The following is a 6000-nucleotide window of genomic DNA, read 5'->3' as shown; positions in this document are numbered from 1 at the left end:
TTTTGTCATTTTCTTCCAGTGATTTAGACCAATAATACCATTGATTAGAACAAATAATTCCTGTGTAATTGAGGTGTTTGTGTCGCTTAGCTTAGCCGTCCAGTGACCACAGTGCACCTCTTTTTCTCTTTTCTTTGCATCATGTGCTGTTTGGGACCAATTTTTTTAAGTGCCATCCTGTCTGACACTGCAGTGCCACTCCTAGATGGGCCAGGTGTTTGTGCTGCCTTCTTGGGTCGCTTTGCTTAGTCATCCAGCGACCTCGGTGCAAATTTTAGGACTAAAAATAGTATTGTGAGGTGTGAGGTGTTCAGAATAGACTGGAAATGAGTGGAAATTGTGGTTATTGAGGTTAATAATACTAGGGTCTGGGACTCCAGGTCGACAACAAAAAGGTCGACACACCTTAGGTCGACGCCAATTGGTTGACACACTTTAGGTCGACATTGACAAAAGGTCGACATAGACAAAATGTCGACAGGGACAAGGTCGACATGAAAAAAGGTCGACATGAGTTTTTAATGTGTTTTTTTGTGTCGTTTTCTTCGTAGAGTGACCGGGAACCCCAATTAGTGCACTGCGTCCCCTCGCATGGCTCGCTTCGCTCGCCATGCTTCGGGCATGGTGCCTTCGCTCGGCACAGATTACCGTTCCAATCGTAGTCCACGTGGATCGTTAAGTATGAAAAGGTTCCAAAAAAGAAAAAAATTGTGAAAAACTCATGTCGACGTTTTTCCATGTCGACCTTGTTCCTGTCGACCTTTTGTCCATGCCGACCTTTTGTCCATGTCGACCTAAGGGGTGACGACCAATTGACGTCGACCTAAGGTGTGTCGACCTTTTTGTTTTCGACCTGGAGTCCGGATACCATAATACTATAGGATCAAAATTACCCCCAAATTCTATGATTTAAGCTGTTTTTGAGGGGGTTTTGAAAAAAAAACACCCGAATCCAAAACACACCCGAATCCGACAAAAAATTTTCAGGGAGGTTTTGCCAAAACGCGTCCGAATCCAAAACACGGCCGCGGAAGCGAATCTAAAACCAAAACACAACACCCGAAAAATTTCCGGTGCACATCTAGTAAATATAGAATATCATGGTATGTGCTATATGCCAGTACATGCTGTTTCTTGTAACAGGAGACTTGTTATAATGTGCTCTGCTACAAAAATCCACCAACAACCGACTCCAGGCTTGTGCAAAAACAACAAATACCTTTTATTCAGGTAGCTCAAAAACAAAGATATACATATAACAAAGATCACTGTCTTTAGTATAAACTACCAGAGAGGTTAGGCTCTGCCTCACTCCCTCTTACTTAATAAGGAACCCTTCAGGTCCTGGCATCCTGACACTAGTGGCCCACCCCTCTGGATCCCACTGTCCCTAGCATGCCTATCACCGGGACACTAACTGCCTTCAGGAGCCCTGACTCATGGGAAAGACTCTGCTTTAAACCCAGCACCAAGGTGCTGGCTGATGAAGCAGCTTCTTGGGCTAAGAAGCCTATAAGACCTGGTCTGGGCCAAATGGATGGGAACCCGGTCCATCCACACTTCCCATCCACCCCCAGGACCCTGTGTGCAGCTTACAGGTGGTAAAGTACCTCTCCTGCCACATACCCTTTCCCTCAGCTTTTCCTGGCTCAGAAAAGCGGCATGTGACATTGGCAAGGTTTTACATTTGCCAATTATTTTGGGCTGACAAATCTTTGGGACATAACCTGGGCCCATACACCTGGGTCCCACGTTCCTCTCCCAAGTACAAATCCAAGGCCCTTTTAATTAGCCTTGGAATCTATTTTCATTAAAGGTTGGTGGCACCGACTCCACTGTGCCACCTTCCCTTTCCCTCCACTTTGGCATAGTGCCCAAAGTGGTCGTTTTAATGGACAACTTCACGTTGCCCACTAAACTTCCTCTCCTCTTCACCTTTCCACCTTTAGGGATGTTTCCCTTATCTGGCTCGGATTTACTGGCTAATGAGGAAGTCGCTTCATTCTTTTCTGGGTGTTTGTGACACCTGACATTAACCAACTCTGGACTGGGGAAGATTTTTAAGTTCACTCTGGGCCTAGTAGTCACCCTGGCCCTCACTGGTCTTGGCCTGTATGGACAATTACACCTTTTATGGCCAAGCTCTTGGCACCGGTAACACCTAGTCTCTGCCCTGACTTTAATTGTTCTGAGGTCATGGTCCAATTTTGCCCCCACCCTTTCCCTCGGAGTAAGGCACTGGTCCCGAGTCTCAGAAAGTCCTTTCATTTGTTGAACATTTAGTGCTTCCTTCAGTCTTTCCAGCTTTGATAACACTTCCTTCATTAACGTGACTGCTTTGTCCTCCAATCTCCCATCTTTGACCCTAGTCACTGTCTCCTGCCGTTCTATGACTGGCACATAACCCATTTTGAGTCTCTTTTCCAGGTCTCTTATTCGACTCTGTAGTTTAGGAATCTCCTTCACTGTTTCTTTTAGCTGGCTGTTACTTAGGGCCAGCTTTTGGAACTCTCCCCTCAAGTTTTCCAGCTCTTGTGTTTCATATAGAAAACTCTCCCTGGATAGAGCAACCTCAGAAATGGGACTCTGCACCGATTCCTCTGAGACAGGTTCTTGCTCCTTACTTAGTGTGTCCTTTATGAACTGTCCCAGTTCAGCAATTGGATCTTGAACCTCTCGTGGTGGATCATGCCGGGGTGCAACAACCCCGAGATCGAAATCTTGCACCTTATCCTCCTCATACATGGGGGAACCACTTCAGAAGCAGGTTCCTGGATGACTTCAGAAGTAGACTCCTGTATTGCCACTAGCTCAGCCATGGCTAGCTCACGTGGGCGAGACACCTCCAAAGGTACAGTCTTTGTTTGTGATTCATCTGAGAAAGTCTCACATGTGTACTGGATATCCAGAACCGGGGGCTTCTGAACCTGTGATGTCCCTTCTGGGATTGACCTCTGAACGTACATCACGTCAACAGGAGAAGGAACCTGGGTTTCCAAGACCTCAACAGAAGCTATCTTCAGCTCAGATAAGACTTCCTGTTCTAGGATGGGCTCTTGAGTAGTCATCAAATTGCCATCTGTCCAGGTAGATTCCTGGGGTTCATCATTCTACCCCAGATCCAGTAGATTACAGGATTCTTGTTTTGGAGGTGGATGATAACTTGACATCAAGTCAACCTCTCCCAGCTCCATTACCCCTTCCTCCTCACTCCCTGTCAACTGAGGAGCAGCCGGGAATCCCACATCCTCATCTTGTGTCTCCATAAACACATCTTCTTTGAGCCCCTGTGGCTGCCATGCTCCATTTTGAACAGGTTCCACTGAACTCAGGGCTTTGTTCCACTCTTCACCCAAGCTACTACAATGTTCTTTTTCCAGAGAATGTGGTGGTCCTGCTTCGGAGGAACTTCTCACTGCCATCCTAGGGGTTAACAACAAAACACTGCCATCTGATGTGGCTCTCTCTTGCTGCTTGAAGAATCCCTGTGGATTTTCTGTGCGCTGCGCAATATTGGTTGCAGCTTCCTCCATGCTCTGGAATGGCAATACCAACTGAATGGTCCTTAGTGCCTGTAAATGCTCTACCTCTGAGGAAGGGCCCTCATTTCCACTTTCCAGGCAGATGGCCTTACTAGTGGCATAGCAGGGAGCCTTCCGGGCCTTAGGCACTGGCAGCTCTGGCTCAACTTTCCTGTTCCTTCTGGCTGAAACAGGAAATCCAGTATAGCTGGGTTCCAATACAGTATGGTACCATTCTTCCGCAGCCTGCACCACCGTTGGCATCATTTCCCCCGAAGATGGCATCTCCACTTCAATGAAAAATTATGAAAATATTCAAGTGCGCAAAAGCAGCCGATATAGGGGGTCATTCCGAGTTGTTCGCTTGCAAGCTGCTTTTAGCAGCTTTGCACACGCTAAGCCGCCGCCTACTGGGAGTGAATCTTAGCTTCTTAAAATTGCGAACGAAAGATTCGCAATATTGCGATAAGACATCTCTGTGCAGTTTCTGAGTAACTCGAGACTTACTCGGCATCTGCAATCAGTTCAGTGCTTGTCGTTCCTGGTTTGACGTCACAAACACACCCAGCGTTCGCCCAGACACTCCTCCGTTTCTCCAGCCACTCCTGCGTTTTTCCTAGAAAACGGTAGCGTTTTTTCACACACACCCATAAAACGGCCAGTTTCCGCCCAGAAACACCCACTTCCTGTCAATCACATTACGATCCCCAGAATGAGGAAAAAACCGTGAGTAAAATTCCTAACTACATAGCAAATTTACTTGGCGCAGTCGCAGTGCGAACATTGCGCATGCGCACTAAGCAGAAAATCGCTGCGATGCGAAGAAATTTACAGAGCGAACAACTCGGAATGACCCCCATAGTTATACACTCCCAAGAGGTGTATCTCCACCCCTCACCAAAATGTGCAAATATAGAAACGGGAGGAAAACTTAACCAGCACTTTGAATAGCTCCCCAGGATCCTATTAAGTTGTCACAGGTTCTTCACCATAAGGATAGTACCATGTAAAAATAAAATAGATGTATATAGTGTAACACAATTTTAATAACACACAATATAGAAGTAGACAACATCAACAGATGTATAATAAAATCTCATTGAGCATCCTTGACATCGCATAAAAACATACAGTAGGTCTCCTTCTAGCATATGTAACATGCAATTACCGGATAATAAGAACTGTGGCCAAACAGTTCATAAACAGCATGACTTTTTCCAAGTGGAACTTCCGGATTGTACCACCGCAAAACCTGCAGGATCTCTTGTGACCAGTTTTATTGCTGTCTCTCAGCTGCAGGGGCCACACCGACGCGTTTCCACCACTACTGGGGTCTTTTTCAAGGTATAAATCAGGATGTCAATAGTTGCAGGAAGTAGCTTTTTTAAACACCCAAGCTCCAATCAGCACGCTCAGACATCAGCTGGACCCTAAAACCACATTTATAAAAGGTTTCAACTTTGCTTGATTGGTCTTAATGAGCTAATTAACAGGGACACCAGACTCCCATTACCAGATTTTGCAGGCACAGGTAAAAATAAGCTTGGAAAAGAAATTCAGTCATAAATTATCAGCTGCATACAACCACTTAGAGCAAATCAGCACAGCTACTTTCAATGAATGGTGCAAAGCATATAAGACAGAACAGGCCATGCACCCTGTTTAACCTCTTTGCTGCCAATGCAAACTTTTGCACCAAAATCAAACACATTCAGTTTAAACAAAACATATCATTATTTTTACCTTGTGGGGTTGAGTTTAACCACTACTCACAACACCCTTGGTCTGGTACTGATGCCCACGAGTTCAGCTTGGTCTGGAGTTCGCTGGTATGTGTGCCGCTACCTTGCGGCTGTTGGGTCCTCTGCCACGTGTGACACGACTAGCAGAAGGTTCCTTGTTCAGATGCCATTTGTAACAGGAGACTTGCTAGAATGTGCTCTGCTACAAAAATCCACCAACGACCAACTCCAGGCTTGTGCTAAAACAACAAATACCTTTTATTTAGGTAGCTCAAAAACAAAGATATACATAAAACAAAGATCACTGTCTTTAGTGTAAACTATCAGGGAGGTTAGGCCCTGCCTCACTCCCTCTTACTTAATAAGGAACCCTTCAGGTCCCGGCATCCTGACACTAGTGGCCCAGCCCTCCGGATCCCACTGTCCCTAGCATTCCTATCACCGGGACACTAACTGCCTTCAGGAGCCCTGACTCGTGGGAGAGACTCTGCTTTAAACCCAGCACCAAGGTGCTGGCTGATGAAGCAGCTTCTTGGGCTAAGAAGCCTATAAGACCTGGTCTGGGCCAAATGGATGGGAACCCGGTCCATCCACACTTCCCATCCACCCCCAGGACCCTGTGTGTAGCTTACAGGTGGCAAAGTACCTTTCCTGCCACAATAATAAAAATAAATATATATATATAGATATATATATATATATATATATACTAGTCCAGTGCAGTTTTATTGTCATAA

At 45.8% G+C, this 6000-nt stretch overlaps 1 long non-coding RNA gene across 1 annotated transcript in view; it reads right to left on the bottom strand.

Moving 5' to 3' along the window:
- Positions 1 to 4621: 4621 nt before the first annotated feature.
- Positions 4622 to 6000, bottom strand: part of LOC134927687 (uncharacterized) — an 82364-nt gene continuing 80985 nt past the window's right edge. Inside the window, exons 3-4 of the long non-coding RNA XR_010177709.1 lie at positions 5265 to 5502; positions 4622 to 4951 (exon numbers count right to left, since the gene is read on the bottom strand). This is a non-coding gene — a long non-coding RNA (uncharacterized LOC134927687). The remainder of the gene's footprint in view (positions 4952 to 5264; positions 5503 to 6000) is intronic.

This window comes from Pseudophryne corroboree, chromosome 5 (assembly GCF_028390025.1).
Source record: "Pseudophryne corroboree isolate aPseCor3 chromosome 5, aPseCor3.hap2, whole genome shotgun sequence".
Taxonomy (NCBI): domain Eukaryota; kingdom Metazoa; phylum Chordata; class Amphibia; order Anura; family Myobatrachidae; genus Pseudophryne; species Pseudophryne corroboree.
The sequence above is the reverse complement of the archived record's forward strand: the minus strand, read 5'-3'. Positions and strand labels throughout refer to the sequence as shown.